Source organism: Eulemur rufifrons, chromosome 11, assembly GCF_041146395.1.
Source record: "Eulemur rufifrons isolate Redbay chromosome 11, OSU_ERuf_1, whole genome shotgun sequence".
Classification (NCBI taxonomy): domain Eukaryota; kingdom Metazoa; phylum Chordata; class Mammalia; order Primates; family Lemuridae; genus Eulemur; species Eulemur rufifrons.
Genome location: NC_090993.1, coordinates 14,585,001 through 14,591,142, shown reverse-complemented (window position 1 = coordinate 14,591,142; position 6,142 = coordinate 14,585,001). Strand labels below are relative to the sequence as shown.

Sequence of the window (6,142 nt, the reverse complement as noted above, 5' to 3'; positions counted from 1 at the left end):
CCACATCCCAGCTGTTTCGTGAGCCACCCTCAATGTTCGTGACGATGTAGTGTGGAGACTCCCTCCGTCTGGTGCCTTAAACTCGCACATTTGGGGTTTTGTATCAGGATAGCAAAGCGATCACCTTTAAATAACCTGGCTGGCCATGGTGGCTCATGCCCGTGATCCCCGCAACTTGGGAGGCAGAGACGGGAGCGTGACTTGAGCCCAGCAGCTGGAGACCAGCCTGGGTAACACGATGAGACCTCATCTCTACCAACAAAAAAAAAAAAAAAGAAAAATTATGGCGGGTGTGGCAGCATTTGCCTATAGTCCCAGCTACTCAGAAGGCTGAGGCAGAGAGGATCACTTAAGCCCTGGATTTGGAGCTTGCTGTGAGCTACAATCAGGCCAAGGCGGCCTGGGAGAGGACAGAGTGAAAGAAATCCTGTCTCAAAAAAAAAAAAAGAAAAGAAAAGAAAAGAAAAGAAAGAAAACAAGACCGATAACACAACACAACTTACAAGACTTGGTGTTACCGAAAGCTCGGCCACTTGCCCACGAGGCCGAATAACGAGGACAAGCTGTTTGAGGAGGAAGGAAAGAGAGAGTCTATTTTGCCGGTAAAGGAGAAAATAGGGTAGACCTTCCCATCTCAAGCCTCCGAATTTCCCCGAACATAGGGCTAGGCAGAAATACAGAGCTTTTAATGAGGGGGGGAGGGGTTCTCAGCTTTAGCGTTGATTGTGGTTAATTATTTCAATCGTCCAGGCTCTGCCAAAAACAAAGCCTGTGAACTCTGCCGGCCGCCCACCTGGGGGGGGGGGCGGGGCAGGGGACCACTTGGGAGTTTTAAGAAAAGATTTAACCTGCCTTGGGGACATAGGCCAGACTACAAGCTCCCAAAAGTGGTGGTGGTGGTGGTGGTGGTGGTGGTGGTGGGGAGCGTAAAACGACAGAACGTCTTTCTGTCCTTTATTGGTTTCTCCTTTTTCCCCCCTAGGTGCCAAAAGACCTGAGACTGATGCCGAAAAGAAATAGGTACAGGCGCCCACGTGCACACACAAAGATATACGATCGAATACATCGTGTTGACAGTCGGGGAAACTGGAAGATGATGGGGAAGTATCACGAGCAACTTTGTATTTCTTCCAGGACAGGAAAATGGACACGAAGAGAAAAATTCATCGTTCTCGGCGTAGGATAAAAAGCCACATCTTGTTACTTAATATAATTCATTCTGTGATTTAAGTTTTTATACGATATGATATTCGATAAGCCTAAAACACAAGATAAAAGAGAAACAAACAAAAGGGAAAAAATAAAAATAAAAAAGACGACGGGCAGAGGCCTACGGTCCCGGGAGGAGGCAGAGAGCGGGAGGAGGGGCGCCTCCCGCAGACAACAGGGCGGGTGGGCGGAGACCCGCTAGAGGCTAGGGCTGCCCCGGGCGGGCCCAGAGCTGCGGGGCCCGGGAAGAAGAGGGTGGGACCGTCCGGACCGTGCTCTCCTCCCCGCCCTCCACACCTCCCGGGAGTCAGCTCTTAAACTCCCAACGTCACCTGACTTTCCGGATCCCGAGGTCTGATCAAAGTGGCCGCTAGGTGACACCCAGCAACCGCTGCCGGTGTCATCCTGAAAAGAACGGACCCTATGACTGACGGGGGTGGGGCGCACAGTGGGTGGCCCGGCCAGCTCCCCTTCCTCCTCGGAGCGGATCGGATCATCTGGAACTTTATCCAGAGAGGAGAGAGTGCCCCTGGGTGTGTGCTAGAAGCCGGAGGGTTGGGGCAGGGACCTACCCAAGAGAGAAGTAGAGTACAGGGAGTTTCAGAGTTGACCCACTCACCATCTCGCCCTGGTCAATACAAGAGTGGCAATATCTGTCACCGTGGAATGAACACTTGGTACCGAAGACCTTTGTCTATGCTGGCCCCCGTATGCCTAGGGGGGGCATGTGGCCAGAATCTGACATCCTAAACGTCTTCGTAGAAAGAATTTGGGGGTGGGGGTGGGGGAGAGAGACAGAAAAAGAAAAGAGAGGGGGAAAGAAATGGCTGCCACAAAACTATCAGAACAGAGAAGCGACCGATAGGGCCTATCTGGTTAAGTTCTTTCCCTACCCAGAGAACGACTTGACGTAGCTGACGTCACTGCAGTCAGGCCACGTTCCGGTGGACACAGAGAGTCAGGGATAGAATTTCACGCTCGGCACTGTCTCTCGGGACAGCGGGAAGGTGGAGGGTGGCTGAGGGTTCTATGCTCCTTTATCACACACCGTCAGGTAGGTCAGGTAAAATTGAGGACAGATTTCCAGTGTTTCGAGAAAGGAAGAGCACTCGTGCAGGCCATCTATCTGTACGTGGGAGAGTGTCCCCGAAAAGTGGCTTTAAGTGCCGGGATGTGCCTAGGCCAAGAAGGTACACGATCCTGAGTGAGAATGGTCCGTCCCATCGAGTCAGTCGGTAGGAGGCCACCGGGTCGAGACGGAACTGCCCCCCCCACCCGCCCCCGCCCCCGCCCCCGCCCCCCAGAGCAGACAGACTCAGAATGGAGTCACTCGGTGCCAGTGCCCTGCCCGGGTGCCCCATCATTCAACCGAACTGGGAAACAGGTGGGCTTTCCGACCCTCGGGAGGGAGCTTCACCGGCGGGCGGACAGATCAGAAGGGGCCCGGCTCCCTTGAGCGGGCAGGCTGGGGACGGTCGGTGGGGTCTCTTGACAGGAGGCACCACGGAACCCTTGAGGCAATGTCGGGGGCACCTATGTTGCGGTCCAAAGCTAGCGTCTGAGAAGTCGTCCCGAAAGCATGATGGCGTCAACAAGTCCCCTCCGTTCAAGAAACGAGATTCATTTCTAGAGGAGGGCCACCCCCGCGGGAGGACCGTAGGCTTCCTGTGGACATTCTCTTCAAAAGGCAATTCACTCAGCGGAGTGAAAATCGGAAAAATCGCTGTCCTCTGACGCAGCTGCAGAGAAAAGATGGCACCAAAATCAATGAAACACACACACACACACACACACACACACAAACACACCTCCTCCCATCTGAACGAGCACTCCGGACGGTCACATAGGGAGAGCGACGGGCTCTCTTCCCCCCCTGTGGTTTTCTACCTTTCGTTGCGGTTTTTTCCCTCAGTGGATAGAGGAGGAGACACAGGGGGCTCAGCCGGCATGCGAGTGGGTTTATCATCCTCTGTGAGTATCAACACGCGACACCACCTAAGTGAAGGAACACACCGGTGTTTCATGTGATGTGGCTCAATGCCTGGCAGATACGAGCCTTTGCAGGCCTCCTCGTGATCGACAGGACGTCGCCTTGGACACGGACACATCTTGTCCCTCCCTCCCGAGGCGATAGGCGGTTCCGTACCTCCTCGGGGCCAGGGCACAGTCTGCCTAGGCACCTACAACACGTGTGGCAACAGCCTCGATGGCTCTGCCATGAGAACGAACTCCCGTGGCACGGGGGTGGGGTGGGGGGGGGGTCGGGTGCTGAAGAATTCAGCTGAGTGAAGGAATGCCACGGGATTCAGAGTGCCATCGGTGGGCTGAGAGGCGAGCAGGGCGGGCTTTGAAAGGGTAACATTCTCCCTGCCTTCCGTCTGTCTGTGAATACAGAACGTACACGCCAGGCGGGGTGGCTCACGCCTGTAATCCTAGCACTCTGGGACGTAGAGGCGGGTGGATCGCTCAAGGTCGGGAGTTCGAGACCAGCCTGAGCAAGAGCGAGACCCCCATCTCTACTAAAAATAGAAAGAAACTATATATCTAAAAATATATACAGAAACAGTATCTAAAAATATATACAGAAAAATATTAGCCGGGCACGGTGGCGCATGCCTGTAGTCCCAGGTACTCGGGAGGCTGGGGCAGTAGGATCGCTTGAGCCCAGGAGTTTGAGGTTGCTGTGAGCTAGGCTGACGCCACGGCACTCTAGTCTGGGCAACAGAGTGAGACTCTGTTTCAAAAAAAAAAAAAAAAAAAAAATATATATATATATATATATATATACACACACACACACACACACACACACGCACACACACACACACGTATATCCAATTAGCTGGGCATGCTGGCACATGCCTGTAATCCCAGCTACTCGGGAGGCTGAGGCAGTCTGATCGCTTGAGCCCAGGAGTTTGAGATTGCTGTGAGCTAGGCTGACGCCATGGCACTCTAGCCAGGGCAACAGAACGAGAGACTCTGTCAGAAAGAAAAGAAGAGCGAGAGCGAGAGAGCGAGAGAAAGAAAGAAAGGAAGGGAGAGAAAGGAAAGAGAAGGAAGGGGGGGAGGGAGAGAGAGAGAGAGAGAGAGAGAGAGAGGAGAAAACTATTAAAAAATTCGGGACCAGATCCATCGGTCGGTACTCAGAAGCGTGACGATCGGGTGTTCCCGAGCACGTGTGAGATGTGTCTTCTCCCTGACGCCGCGTTTCCTCCACACACACATCACCCATCTGCCGTGGAAAAAAAGCAACAAAAAGAGAGAAAGAGATTAAGAAGGGAAAATGGAAACAGGGCAAAAGAGGAAGAAAGAAAGAAATTTCGAAAAAAAGAGACCAAAGTCACAGCGAGAAGGAAGAATACTGAGCCCAGAGCGACACCTAGTGACCACACCGTCACAAGCACCCTAGGGCCCCAATTCGCCAGAGACATCTGGTGGACCCCAGGGCAACATGTGGTCGACCCGGGGCCATGGCGTCTGCAGCCGATTCCCAGGCGGGCACACGAGCCCGGGGAAACTCATTCTCAGCGCGGGGAGGAGGGGAGGGGAAATAATAGCAAAGTCACACCAGATCCCTTTCTAGTTCATAAACGTGTTGATTGCGTGTTCACGCGCACGTGTGAGAAGGGCCTCCTGGTGTGTCGGCACGTCACCCGCGTGACGTGAAACCATGAATCCGGGGGGGGGGGGAGCGGAAAGGCGGGCAGGAAAAGGCAAAGAGAGAATAGATAAAATGAAAGGACCAAAAAGAAAGTCACACAGCAGGGTAGGGGAGTGAGAGCAAGTCGAGAGACTGCAGACAGAAACTCCGAGAGGAGAGGAATGCTCCGGAGCGCCCCCTCGCCCCACGCGAGAAGAATACCGATCGCAGGGTGACCCCTAGGGGCAGCGAGGCCAGAGAGACCAAATCCGTCCCAAAGCCTCCCTGTCAGGATGACAACCACAGACCAGACATCCGGTCAACCACCCAAGGACCAGACATCTGGTCAACCAGCGAACCCATGCGGAGGCCGCATGCAGCAGCGACATCTGCACGACCACTCAGGGTGCTCCCTGCCGGGAGGGTGTGTCTCTATGTGTGTGTGTCCGGGGGGGGGGGGAGATTGCGATGAAAGTCACGCCAGGTCCCGGGATAGTTCGTGAGCGTGATAATTGCGTGTGTGTGGAGAAAAAAGGGGGCGGGGCGATAGGGAGTAAAGAAAGGAGGAGCGGGCGAGCGGAGGGGTGGGGAAGGAGAGGGAGTCGAGAAGCCCGCAACCGCAGCGCCCCCTGGCGGTGATCCCCCTCCATAGCATCGATAGGGCCAGCCCCGCAGAGACTAAGTGCGACGGGACATCTGGTCAACCCCAAGGACCATGGGATCCCGGCACGAAACCGGCGGAGGACGAGGAGGAGGAGGAGGAGGAGGAGGAGGAGGAGGAGGAGGAGGAGGAGGAGGAGGAGGGGGGCTAGGCGGCGGCGGCGGCGGGCTAGGCGGCGGAGGCGGGCTAGGCGGCGGCGGTCTAGGCGGCGGTCTAGGCGGCGGAGGCGGGCTAGGCGGCGGCGGGCTAGGCGGCGGCGGAGGCGGGCTAGGCGTCGGCGGGCTAGGCTTCGGCGGGCTAGGCGGCGGCGTCGGCGGGCTAGGCGTCGGCGGGCTAGGCGGCAGCGGCGGCGTGCTAGGCGTCGGCGGGCTAGGCGTCGGCGGGCTAGGCGGCGGCGGAGGCGGGCTAGGCGTCGGCGGGCTAGGCTTCGGTGGGCTAGGCGGCGGCGTCGGCGGGCTAGGCGTCGGCGGGCTAGGCGGCGGCGGCGGCGTGCTAGGCGTCGGCGGGCTAGGCGTCGGCGGGCTAGGCGGCGGCGGCGGCGGGCTAGGCGGCGGCGGAGGCGGGCTAGGCGTCGGCGGGCTAGGCTTCGGCGGGCTAGGCGGCGGCGTCGGCGGGCTAGGCGTCGGCGG

At 56.9% G+C, this 6,142-nt stretch overlaps 1 pseudogene; it reads left to right on the top strand.

Annotated features, from left to right (window-relative positions):
• The first annotated feature begins 4,783 nt into the window (after positions 1-4,783).
• On the top strand, positions 4,784-4,875 carry LOC138393541 (small nucleolar RNA U13; annotated as a pseudogene).
• Positions 4,876-6,142: the final 1,267 nt, after the last annotated feature.